Consider the following 14,508-nt stretch of genomic DNA (forward strand, 5'->3'; position numbering starts at 1 on the left):
TATGTTCTTGATCCGATCTTGCAAGTCATATGCACCTATTATGTGTTATGATCCCTAAATCCCAAGGTGACAACAATTGGGATACTTTCCGGCGATGACCGTAGTTTGAGGAGTTCATGTATTCACATGTATTAATGCTTTGTTCCAGTTCTCTATTAAAAGGAGGCCTTAATATACCTTAGTTTCCTTATGGACCCCGCAGCCATGGGAGGGTAGGACAAAAGATGACATGCAAGTTCTTTTCCATAAGCACATATGACTATTTACGGAATACATGCCCACATTATATTTATGAACTGGAGCTAGTTCTGTGTCGCCCTAGGTTATGACTGTTATATGATGAATATTATCCAACGAGTTCATAGATCCAATGCCTACGAGTTTTCTACATATTGTTCTTGCTAACTTACTATTGCTATTACTACTATTGCAACTGCTACCAAATTGTTACTGCTGTTACCGTTACTACTGCTATCGTCACCACTACTATCAAACTATCATATTACTGTGCTAGTGATCACTTTGCTGCAGATATTAAATCTCCAGGTGTGGTTGAATTGACAACTCAACTGCTAACACTTGCAAATATTCTTTGGTTGCCTTGTGTCGAATCTGTAAATTTGGGTTGAATACTCTACCCTCGAAAACTGTTGCGATCCCCTATACTTGTAACCGGGGAAATTTGAACCAAAATTTTTAACGTTCAAACTTGGGGCTACTCGGGGTGATGCGAGACGTCTGATCTACCTGGGCGGCTCGCATCTATGTGACCCGGCTTGCATGTCCATGATGGGTGGACCACTCATCCCACCCGGGGCCACCGTTATTGGGTGGTGTTGGAAGCGTCTGCACCCACCCGCGACAGCCCGACCGGGCCCATCTGCTGGCGTATTGGGGGTAAGGGGTGAATTCAACATATATGGTTCAATATTTTTCTTCTAGATAAGAGGATTTCATCTTTTAGGAACAAGAGTAGATCTACCAGAGGGGGTGAATGGGAGATTTGGAAAATACTTCGAAATTTGAAATCTTTGAGTATAGCACATCAAAAATTAAATCTAAGCAGGAACAAAACTACTTAAGATTAACACACTAGAAGATAAACTAGATAGAGTGAAAGGTTAGACAAAACTTTCTATGCAGGAGATGATAATCTTTATGGTATAGTAGCATATTTCTTTGAGGACAAATACAATGACAAGGAAAGGAAATAGAGGTATCCGCATTGATGATATCACTCATGAGAAACAATATACTCAGCACAGAAACAAAACATACATATTACTAAGAGAAGTTTATCCGTGACAGCCTAAGTTGGATAACTAAGTAGCACCATATAAACAACATACAAACAATCAAACTACCATAAGGACAACAAACATAAATGTGCTACACAACATAGTCACCGTACAGATAGATTAGCGCGAGAAATAACCACAAGAACTTATATTGAAGAACAACACATGATACACAAATCAGCCGAGAAAGAAAAAAGGCAGCCAGGTGCATGTAGCTCCCGCTTGCGCAGGTTCCGGGGAAGGGTTCGACCGCTTTGGGTCTACTGTACTCAACCAAGAAAGACACAGAAGATAAATATGGACAAAGAAGTAACCAGTGGTGCTTGATAACCCACAAGTATAGGGGATCGTTTGTAGCCTTGTTCGATAAATAAGAGTGTCGAACCCAACGAGGAGCTAAAGGCAGAACAAATATTCCCTCAAGTTCTATCGACCACCGATACAACTCTACGCACACTTATCATTTGCTTTACCTAGAACAAGTATGAAACTATTTTGCAAGAATAAAACTAAGAGTACTTAGCGAGAATAAAACTACGAATAAATTGCGAGGTAATAAAAGTAGATAGCTTGTGTCAACAAGACAGTAATTTTTTCCCTAGGCAATCGATAACAAGTACCGGTAATCATTCTTGCAATTTTATATGAGGGAGAGGCATGAGCTAACATACTTTCTCTACTTGGATAATATGCACCTATGATTGGACCCCTAGCAAGCATCCGCAACTACTAAAGATCATTAAGGTCGTGAAACCCAACCATAGCATTAAGTGTCAAGTCCTCTTTATCCCATAGGCAACAACCCACCTACTCGGGTTTAAGCTTCTGTCGTCGCTCTCGCAACCCACCATAACGAATCAAGAACGTATTGCAACACCCTACAGCGAGGGCCCCTCACGTTTGTGTGAGACGGAGGGCACCGTAGGACAGCACCATCAATAAAATATACAATCATACCAACCAAGATCACGATTAACCCATAGGACAAAATAGATCTACTCAAACATCATATGATAGCCAAATATCGTTGGGAAATAATATATGGAGTTGAGCACCATGTTTAAGTAGAGATTACAGCGGGGAGAAGAGAGGTTACACCACTGCATAGAGGGGGAGAAAGTTGGTGTTGACGGTAGCAAGATTGTTGATGTAGATCATCGTCAAGATCCTAGCCCCGGCGGCCCTCCGGCGCCACCGGGGGAGAGGGGGAGAGAGGCCCCCTCCTTCTTCTTCTTCCTCGGCCTCCCCCTAGATGGGAGGAGAGTTCCCCCTCCGGTCCATGGCCTCCATAGCGGTGGAGGGGCGAGAGCCCCTCCAAGATTGGATCTGTCTCTCTGTTCCCTTCTGTTTTTCTTTCCCTAGATCTGGCCCTTCATGGGTTTCTTAACTTCCCGGAGATCCGTAACTCCGATTGCGCTGAAATATTTACATGATTTTTTCCATAAATTATCTTTCTTGTGCCATAAGAAGGGCCCAGACCGACCTTCGAGGAGGGCGCAAGATACCTGGGCACGCCAGGGGGTGCCCGGCGCGCCCTGGTGGGTTGTGGTCACTGTGTGCCCCCGTTTGCGTTGATTCCACCTCCCAAAAATCATAAATATTCCAAAAATAATTCTCCGTAAATTTTTATCGCGTTTGGACTTCGTTTGATATGGATTTTCTGCAAAACAAAAAACATGCAACAAATAGGAACTGGCACTGGGCACTGGATCAATAGGTTAGTCCAAATAAATCATATAAAATGTTGCCAAAAGTGTATAATAGTTGTATAATATTGGCATGAAACAATCAAAAATTATAGATAGGATGGAGACGTATCAACATCTCCAAGCTTAATTCCTGCTCGTTCTCGAGTAGGTAAATGATAAAAAAGACAATTTTTGATGTGGAATGCTACCTAGGATAAACATGATCATATGTCTAGTCATGTCATGAATATTAAGGTATGAGTGATTCAAAGCAATTGTCTATAATTAGACATATAGACATCAATACTCGGGCATCCCAACAAAGAATCATGTCCTTCAAAATATCAATGCTAAAGAATGTTATAGCTACAAAATCATAGTCTTGTCATGCTCTATCTTCCTAACACAAAGTATAAATCATGTACTATCCCGGAGTCAGCCAAGGTATAGGTTCATACTTTTTAATGCGCTTCAGCATTTTCAACCCTCACGCAATACATGAGCGCAAGCCATGGATATAACACTATCGGTGGAATAGAGTATAATGATAGGGGTAAATATAGAGATGACAAAAAGTAAGAAAGTCTCACATCGACGCGGATAACCAACGGGCTATGGAGATGCCCATCAATTGATATCAATGCAAGGAGTTTGGATTGTCATGCAACGAATGCACTAAGAGCTATAATTGTATGAATGCGCATCATGAAAACTAAGTGGGTGTGCATCTAATCCTATAATGAAAAATTCCCACTAGTATATGAAAGTGACAACATAGGAGACTCTCCATATGAAAAACATGGTGCTATTTTGAAGCACAAGTGCGGAACTAGCATGCCCCTTCTCCCTTTTTCTTTTCTTTTTTTTTCTTTTTTTCTTTTTCTTTTTTTCTCTCATTGTCCGGAGTCTCATCCCGACTTGTGGGGTAATCATAGTCTCCATCATCCTTTCCTCACTGGGGCAATGCTCAAAAAATGAATAATGATGATCATCATACTTCTATTTACTTATAACTCAAAAGAAATAAAAATTACAACTCGATACCTATAACAAAGTATGACTCTATATGAATGCCTCTGGCAGTGTACCAAGATGTGCAATGATCTAGCATAACATGTATAAAATTGATGAACGGTGGCTGAGCCACAAATGCTATGTCAGCTATATGATCATGCAAAGCAATATGAAAATGAATGCTCAAGTCGTCAAAACAGAAGCGGTGGAAGTTGCATGGCAATATATCTCGGAATGGCTATGGAAAGATCATAATAGGTAGGTATGGTGGCTGTCTTGAGGAAGATATAATAAGGTTTATGTGTGATAGAGCGTATCATATCACGGGGTTTGGATGCACCGGCAAAGTTTGCACCACGTCTCAAGGTGAGAAAGGGCAATGCACGGTACCGTAGAGGCTAGCAAGTTGCGGAAAGGTAAGAGTGTGTATAATCCATGGACTCACATTAGTCATAAAGAACTCATATACTTATTGCAAAAGTTTATTAGCCCTAGAAGGAAAGTACTCCTACGCATGCTCCTAGGGGGAAGGTTGGTAGGAGTTAACCATCGCGCGCCCCCCGACTCACACAAAGATAGACAATCGAGGATAAATTGTGCTCCAACTTCCCGGCATAACGTGCATGCTTCGGGAATCAGAAACCTTAACACCAATATCTTACTAAACACGATCATCCACTAGTACCTCCCACATATTATCATCTCAATATCACAAAACTATTGCAAGGAATCAAACATATCATATTCAGTGATCCACAAGTTTTATGTAGGATTTTATGACTAACCATGCAATTGACCAATTCCTGTTGACTCTCTAAATAGATATAAGTGAAGCGTGAGAGTTTAATTCTTTATACAAAAGACCATGCTATAACAAATATAAGTGAAGCAAAAGAGCATTCTACAAATAACGGGTTTGCTTTGTGAAGGGAAACAGGCAATCCAAACTTCAAATAATATAAGTGAAGCACATGAAGCCTTCTATAAAGCCATACTCAAAAGATATAAGTGACGTGCAATGAGCATTCTATAAATCAACCATGGACTATGTCATACCAGCATGGTGCATAAAATAAAATTGAAAACTAAGAACAAAAGACGCTCCAAGATTTGCACATATCACATGAACGAAACGAAGACGAAAACATACCGATAGTTGTTGAAGAAAGATGGGATGCCTTCCGGGGCACCCCCAAGCCTAGACGCTTGATTCTCCTTGAATATTTACTTGGGATGCCTTGGGCATCCCCAAGCTTGAGCTCTTGCCTCTCCTCCTTCTCCTCATATCGAGACTTCCTCGATCTTTGATCACTTCATCCACACAAAACTCAATAGAAAGCTCGGTAAGATCCGTTAGTATAATAAAGCAAATCACTACTCTAAGTACTATTGTAAACCAATTCATATTTTGCTTTTGCATTGTAGCTACTGTAATATAACTTTTCCATGGGTTATACCACCGATAGGAATCGATAATTTCATCAAACAAGCAAAACAATGCATAAAAAACAGAATCTGTCTTAAACAAGACAGTCTGTAGTAATCTGAACACTACCATACTTCTGTAACTCCAAAAATTCTGAAAAATTAGGACAACGTAAACAATTTGTATAGCAATAGTTTGAAGAAAGTTTCAAAAATGTTTGACTTTCCAATAAAAAATGAAAATTCATGTGCTACAGCCAAAGTTTCTGTTTCTGCACCGCACATACCAACAAGCAATCTAATCATCCTGAAGGCAAACCTTGGTTACAATACAAAGGATTTGTACAAGGGGATAATTATTTTTGTTGAAAAGTTTCTGTAATTGAGATTCACAAAGTTTCCATGGGCATGAACAAAGTTCAAGGAGCTCCCCCACTTTGTAGTTTAGAGATATAGTTCATCTCTCATAATAATTGCAAGTAGGAGCAGCAAGCACATGCATATTATATTCATCAAAATCATCATGTGCAGTAGTAAAACACATCCCGTCAATGTAATCCTTAATAAGTGCAAACTTCTCTGATATAGTGTAGTTTGGAGAATTCAAAACGATAATAGGACTATCATGTGTGGGTGCAATAGAAACAATTTCATTCTTAATATAAGGAACCATAGCAAGTTCATCTCCATAAGAATAATTCATATTGGCTTCATGGCCACAAGCATCGCAAGCATCAAGTTCATCAAAAAGGGATATTTCAAACGAATCAACGGGATCATAGCAATTATCATAGCATTCATCCTTCGGTAAGAACGAAGGGAAATTAAACAATGTATGAGTTGAAGAGTTACTCTCATTAGAACGTGGGCACGGGTAGCTAATCCGCTCTTCCGCCTTTTGTTCTTCGCTCTCCTCACCATCTTTTTCATCCAATGAGCTCACAATTTCATCAATTCCTTCCTCCATAGTTTCCTGCAAATAATTAGTCTCTTCTTGGACAGTGGAGACTTTCTCAATAATAGCATCAATATCGGCATTATATTTATAATTTTCATCGCAATATTTAAGTATAGCAAAATTTTCGGGTCTATAAACATCATCATCAAAAGCTTCATACTTTTCAAACAAGGATTCAATTTCATAAGCACCCTTAAAAGCAACAAATTCTTCTATTCGTCCCACATCATAATAATCATATCTACCATGGCACAAGAAGCCAAGGTTTCATTATCATTAAATTCGCATGAAAAGGGAAGATGTGGAGCGTTCATCCTAGAGCAACAAGTATAATCATATCTCAAGCATAGCTCCCGAGCATACCAATGCAACATATGAATTTGATCCCAGAACAATTTCCCTTTATGAGTCAAGCGATAATCCCTAAAGTATTCATGTTGATCCAACGTTACTCCCATTATATAGTTGAATGGGGTTTTCTCAGGATTATCAAAGTAGTGCATTATATTTTTCACATAACAAGCATCGAGCGTTTTAGGAGGTTCCCCATCCCCATGAGTAGCAACTACAACTAATTTTGTTGTTGTTTCGTGTTCCATATCCATAACTAAAGATAGAGAACAACTTAGAACAGAAAATAAAAACTACTTAGTGATAAAGCAAACAAGCACACACAAGAATATTCACCCCACGCTATTGCTCCCTGGCAACGGTGCCAGAAAAGGTCTTGATAACCCACAAGTATATGGGATCGTTTGTAGCCTTCTTTGATAAATAAGAGTGTCGAACCCAACGAGGAGCTAAAGGCAGAACAAATATTCCCTCAAGTTCTATCGACCACCGATACATGTAGCGACCCGACTCGGTAAGAGTCGAAGTCTCTGTGCTTACCGTGCTAGTCCCTGGATTGACTTGCTAGCACACACAGTACTCGATGCAATAACAGAAATAACACACATCTCTTTATTACATCGATAGTCTAGGAGCAATACATTTATTACAAAATAGAGCATAGAGCCAATAAACAAATACTGCGGAAACAAAGTAGTAAATGAGTCCAACTCCACGAGCAAGGTTGAGTGTAGAACATCGACCTATCGCACCTTAATCCTCATTGGATATATCTGCAACGTGATAAGTTGCAGCCATATACGTCAGTACATTGAATGTACTGGCAAGTCACATCATAAGTGTAAAGAACCTACTTGTACATGCAATTTGGCTGGTGGAAAGCTCTAAGTTTATTTTTTTGCATAAAGCTAGTTTTTCCCTATTAGGAAAGATGTTATTTTACTACTACACATTTGCATAGGATGAGTTGGCAAACCCAACTCCCTCCATTCCCAAGTTTCATTTAAAACCCAACTGTTTAATTAAAGGTGAGGAGATCTCCCGGCATTTTCACTACTAGATGCTCAAGTTGTCCGTAACCGGGGACACGGCTAATCGATTAGGTTGACACTCTGCATAGGTTGTGCACTTTTCCCCACAAGACTCGACCACCTCCATGATCGGAAGATCGAGACGTAGTCTTTCGAAAATGTTCCCCTTAACCCACGGATAGGCCGGTACACCTACATCATTCTACATCTGCTAGCCCATCCCAGAAGGGGGTCACACTAACTACTCAACTAAGCCAGAGCCCATATTGGCTTGTGGCTGCACACGTAAGCTTCTAGACATGAGAATACGATTGATCTCTTTGAGCCTGAGCGGACGGTCCACTAGTGGTGCACCACCATGGATTTCCCATGCGTGCCCCACTGTACTTCGCCACCATTCCAACAAGTTTCGGCCCAGGTAGTTCATTAATTATCTTAGGTCCTATTTACTACATTGTCACTCATACTTTACAATGATCACTCCCCAATCCACGTCTACTTAGCGAAGCAACATAATGTAAAATGATGGCGACAATGTTATAAGGTTCAGACCTACCTCAATGAACTACTGGGTGAAAAGCATAGTCATGCGGCATCAATTCCTACCATGCAGTCCTACCGCAAAGAACTAAATGCATAATAAAAACATAGGTAATGAAACATGATCAAGATGCAACTTGCCTTGGTACTGCTGGTTGAATTCTAAAGACTGATAATATTCTGCTTCGCACTCCGGGCAGTCTATCGCAAAGAAGATAAACAAACATAAGCAAACATTTCAGAGAACCAAGAATACATGCAAAGCAAAAGGTCTCAGAAAAACCAAATGAACAAACAACACACTTAACTAGCACAGAAATATTCTAAGTGCAAAACCACATGGGCCTATGGTTCAAGAAGTGATGTGAACTATAGTGCATACTATGCATACTAGTAAAAATATTAATGGACAGATTCTAGTGTGTGAAAATTATTGTGACAAAGGTCCAGGTGATAGGGTTTGGCTACGGTGACAAAGTGCAAAAAGAATCAACTTAATCGGAGCTTCGGTTTGAGAGATATGACCATTTGAAGTTTGAATTCGAATCTGAATAAATTCAAATTTGAATCTGACAAAAGTTTACAAAAAGGATACCGCTGGATAGATCTAAACAATACGAATAATTTGCCACTGGTTTCATCGAGTTTGGATCTACGGTTTAAAAATTATGGCTAATCTAAGTTCAGGGACTAATCTGCTAATTACAGGGACTAAACAGAGAAGAAAACTATTGCAACCAAGTCCCTGGCCACGTGGCGGCTCCTGGCTGGCCGAGCAGTGTCCGCTGCGGAGGCTATACGGTGAACGGCCGCTAAATAGAAAAAAACAACGGCGATGGCTAACTAAAGAAAAACCGACGCTCGGTTTAAATAAACCCGCACGGTCTAAGGGAACCGCGGTTAACCGCGTACCTCTTCGCAAAATAAAAAACGAACCTAATCTAATCTGGGCCGTCGGTGATCGATCTAATGGGCGGGAGGGGGACGGTGGCTTACAGCGGGTGGTGGTGGTGGCCGGCGAGGCGGTGCGGCGTCGGTGACAGAGGGGGCGGCGGCTGCGGTGGTCCTTGGCGACTAGGAATAATACGGGGAGGTGCGGCGCGTCGAGGGCATCGCGAAGGTGGTGTCGGCGTTCGTCGGCAGCGTCGGGATGGGGCGAGGCGAAGACGGCAGGGCTCGGTGCTCCTGCGACTCCGGCGTCGACGGTGCGGTGGCTCCGACGGGACCTAGGGGCAAAAAACGTGTCAAATAGATGCGCGTTATCGTGGGGATCCAATTGACAAAGGAAGGAAAGCTAGGGGGTGCCACAGACGATGAAATGGACGACGGAGTGGCGCGGCTCCGGTGAGATGCGAATGGCGACAGCAAGCGGTAGGGGCGGCGTGGGAAGAAGCGGGACGGCGAGGATGGAAGAGGGGTCGTGGCCTTTATATAGGCGCGGCTAGGAGCTCTACGGAGCTGCGGATAAGGCTCATCCGCGAGGAATGCGAGCGGCGGTTGTGGGAGCGCGGCGAGGATGTTTATCCCGCGCGGTGCGGGAGGTTGGGGACGGCCTGACCGGCGGGGCCCGCCTGGCAGCAGCAGCGAGCGAGGGCGGGCGCGGGGCGGTCGACCAAGCGGGAGGCTTCGGGCGCGCGGGCGGCCTTGTGCCGAAAATGGCCGGTGGCCTGGCTGGCCTGGCGCGGCTGGCTAAGCGCGTGCGTCCCTGGGCCGAACTGGTTTCGGTCCAGGCGGGTGAGTGCGTGCGTGCGTGTTTTTTTAAACCGAACACTAAAGTGGCCCTAAATAATTCAAATGAATTTATAAAAACACCACAATAAGGGTGCAAAAAGGGTGTCAGACAGGGTGTTCCAGTCTCTCCTCTCCTTTTTGTCCTAGCTGCTGATCTCCTGGAGACTGTAATTAATGACATGTTCAGAAGGGGCATTCTTCAGTTACCTATTCCTTGTCACGATCAGGATTACCCTGTGATTCAGTATGCTGATGATACTCTTATTATCTTGCCTGCTGACAAGGACCATCTTCTAGCTCTCAAGGATATGCTCAGGATCTTCTCTGAGTCCACTGGTCTGGATGTGAACTATCACAAATCCTTTATTATTCCCATCAATGTGGACACTACTGTCATGGCTGAATTAGCTTCTGCATTTGGCTGCCAGATTGGGAAAATGCCTTTTACCTACCTTGGGTTGCCAGTGGGAACTACAAGGCCTAAAATGTTGGATTTTATGCCACTGGTTGATTGCATGGAAAGGAGAATGACAGCTAGTTCATCTTTTCTGAATCAGGGGGAAAGGCTGCAGTTCCTTAACTCTGCTCTGTCATCTATGCCCATTTTCTTCTTGTGCAGTTTGGCTGTCCTAGCTGGAATTCTTAAACAATTGGAAAGAATCCAGAGACAATGCCTCTGGAGGAGGAATAGGGGTCAGCCTGCCCCCTCCCTAGCTGCGTGGGACCTTATTTGCAGGTCAAAAAACAGGGGAGGTCTTGGCATTCTCAACCTTGGTTCCCAGAACGTTGCACTTTTGATCAAACATGCCAATAATTTCCTCAATAAAAAGGATCTCCCTTGGGTTTCTTTAATTTGGGATACCTACTACCATAATAGGGTCCCTCAAGGAACTTCTGATTGTGGCTCATTCTGGTGGAAGGATATTTGCAAGGTCATGCATCATTTTAGGGAGTGTGCTTGGGTTCAGATTAATGCAGGGAACACTGCCCTCATGTGGTCAGATAACTTGCAGTTTGATGGTCAGGTGTCTAGCCTTCAGCTCAGATTTCCCAGGCTCTATTCCTATGTCAAGGACCCCTGGGTTACTGTTATGGAATTCTTGGGCTCTCAGGACATTTTCCAGCATTTCCACCTTCCTTTGTCCAGCCAGGCTTTTGATGAACTGACTATTCTCCAGTCCATGTTGGGTGGCCTTATTAGAGCACCTGGGTCCAAGGATATCTGGTTTTGGAAGGACACTGCCAAGGGATACTCACCAAAGTTGTTTTACTCACATACTTTTGTGTCAGCATCTTTCAACCCTTTGACAGCTTGGATCTGGAAGTCCTCTTGTACAATGAAAATCAAAGTTTTTGCTTGGATGCTTATTATGGACAGGTTGAACACCAAGGACATGGTGGATAGGAGGCATTGGCATTTGGAGGATGGAGTGAGCTGTGTCCTTTGCCCTTTGCAGACTAGGGAAACAAGGGATCATTTGTTCTTCAATTGCAACTTTAGTGTCAGAATTTGGAACTATCTGCAAATTGATTGGTCTTCTGGTGACTCCATGGCTCATTTGGTTCTTAATGCTAGCAGGAGTTTTAGGAAACCCTTCTTCACTGAAGTGGTGTTCATTGCTTGCTGGAATATCTGGATCATCAGGAATGCTAAGGTCTTCAGGCATGAGAGAGCTAGATTTAATAAATGGAGATCTGCTTTCATCCATGACATCAACTTAATGCAATATAGAGTGAAAGCTGCCTACAAAGATGATCTTCTACGCTGGATTTCATTCCTGCCACCTTGAGGCCATTAATATGTATCTTCTAACTTGTTTTTCTCCTTCTTCCCCTAGATTCTTTGATTACCTCTTGTAATCCCCCTTGGTACTTGTACTGTATGTCTTTTCTCAATAAAGTTTTGATATGCTGTGGGGGTTTCCCCTACAGTTCCCAGTCAAAAAAAAAACACCACAATAATTTCAAAAATAACTATACAATATTTAGAACCTAATGAACATCAACATAAGCACATAACATTTTGAAAATATTTTCCTAATGCAATTAATGCACTTTTTGCAAATAAAATAAATACCAATAAACTCCAAAACTTGAAATAATATTCAACATAAAATTTCCCACTCTTTTATATTTTGAGGAAGTCATCTTATCCCCTCTCATTTGTTTTTCTTGAGTGGAAAAATATTATTTAAATATTTCAAAAAACTCCAAAATGCAAAGAAATATGGTATGCATTGAATGATTCTATTAACATCCAAATTTAATAAAAATTGGGATGTTACAAACCTACCCCCCTTAAGATGAATCTTGTCCTCGAGATTCGGGTTGGCCAGCAAAAAGGTGTGGACGGTCCTGTCTAAGATCTTCCTCTCGTTCCCAAGTGGCTTCCTCCTCGGTGTGGTGACTCCATTGAACCTTGCAGAACTTGATGATCTTGGTACGAGTGATTCTCTCTGCAGTCTCAAGAATCTTAATAGGCTTCTCCTCATAAGTCAGATCATTCTCCAACTGAATTGCCTCCAGTGGCACTGTATCTCTCAAAGGAATGTCCGCCATCTCTGCATGACACTTCTTCAGCTGGGAAACATGAAACACATCATGAACTCCCGACAAAGCCTCTGGTAATTCCAGCTGGTATGCAACCTCTCCTCTACGTTCCAGAACTCTTTATGGTCCCACAAACCGTGGTGCTAACTTTCCTTTGACTCCAAATCTCTTAATACCTCGAAGTGGAGACACTCGAAGATATGCTCTATCTCCCACTTCATAGATCACTTCCTTGCGTTTAGCATCGGCATAACTTTTCTGCCATGACTGAGCTATCTTAAGTCTGTCACGAATCAACTTGACCTTCTCCTCAGAATTCCTAATCAAATCAGGTCCAAACAATTTGCGATCTCCAACTCCATCCCACACCAAAGGTGTCCTGCATTTCCTGCCATACAATGCCTCGAAAGGGGCCATCTGCAAACTGGCTTGGTAGCTGTTGTTGTACGAGAACTCTGCGTAGGGTAAGTTATCATCCCAACTAGACCCATAGTCTAGCGCACAAGCTCTCAGCATGTCCTCCAGAATCTGATTGACTCTCTCTGTCTGCCCATCAGTCTGTGGATGGAAGGCTGTACTGAACTCTAGCCTGGTACCCAAAGTTTCATGCAACTGATTCCAAAACTTTGAGGTAAACTATGTTCCTCTATCTGATACGATGCTCCTCGGAACTCCATGTAGACATACGATCCTGGTCATATATATCTTTGCTAGCTTAGCACTTGTATAGGTGGTCTTCACTGGAATGAAGTGAGCAACCTTGGTCAAACGATCCACTATCACCCAAATGGAATCATAACCTGAACGGGTCCTGGGTAACCCCGTGATAAAGTCCATACCAAGTTTATCCCATTTCCAATCAGGTGTCGGCAATGGCTGAAGTAAACCTATCGGTTTCTGATGCTCCGCCTTTACTCGCTGACATACATCACATATTGCCACATACTCGGCAATCTCTCTCTTCATACCGGCCCACCAAAAACTTTCCTTCAAATCCAAGTACATATTGGTGTTGCCTGGGTGTATCGAATATGGTGAGTCATGAGCCTCCTGAAGAATCAACTTCCTGATCTCCGGGTCATTGGGTACGCAAATCCGTTGCTCAAACCATATGGTTCCATTTTCATCCTCACGGAATCCTTCTGCTTTCCCTTTGCTCATCATTTCCTTTATCTCAGCAATACCTTGGTCCAACTTCTGGGCCTCTCCGATTCTTCCCAACAAGGTGGACTGTACCTCGAGTGCGGCAACATAACCTTTTGGAACTATTTCCAACTGAAGGTCTCTAAGCTCATCACATAACTCCTGAGGTAAACCTCCTGCTGTAAGGGTATTAACATAACTCTTACGGCTCAAAGCATCCGCCACAACATTGGCTTTTCCTGGATGATAATGCAAACTCATGTCATAATCCTTTATAAGTTCCAACCATCTCCTTTGCCTGAGATTCAACTCCTTCTGCGTGAAAATGTACTTCAAACTCTTGTGATCCGTGTAAACATCACAACAATTCCCAATAAGATAGTGTCTCCATGTCTTGAGCACATGCACTACGGCTGCCAACTCCAAATCATGCGTGGCATAGTTCAACTCATGAGGTCGAAGCTGTCGTGAAGCATAAGCTACAACCTTTCCCTCTTGCATAAGAACACCTCCAAGTCCCAAACATGAAGCATCACAATACACCTGAAAGTCCTTGTGCACGTCAGGCAGGATTAGCACTGGGGCTGTGACCAAACGCTTCTTCAACTCTTGAAAGCTGGCTTCACACTCTTCAGTCCAAACGAACTTGGTGTCCTTCTTCAACAACGCTGTCATTGGCCTTGCAATCTTGGAGAAATTTTCAATAAATCTTCGGTAATATGCAGCAAGTCCATGGAAACTATGAATCTCGCCAACTGTGGTGGGTGCATTCCATTTTG

The sequence above is a fragment of the Aegilops tauschii genome, chromosome 2 (genome assembly GCF_002575655.3).
Source record: "Aegilops tauschii subsp. strangulata cultivar AL8/78 chromosome 2, Aet v6.0, whole genome shotgun sequence".
Lineage (NCBI taxonomy): Eukaryota > Viridiplantae > Streptophyta > Magnoliopsida > Poales > Poaceae > Aegilops > Aegilops tauschii.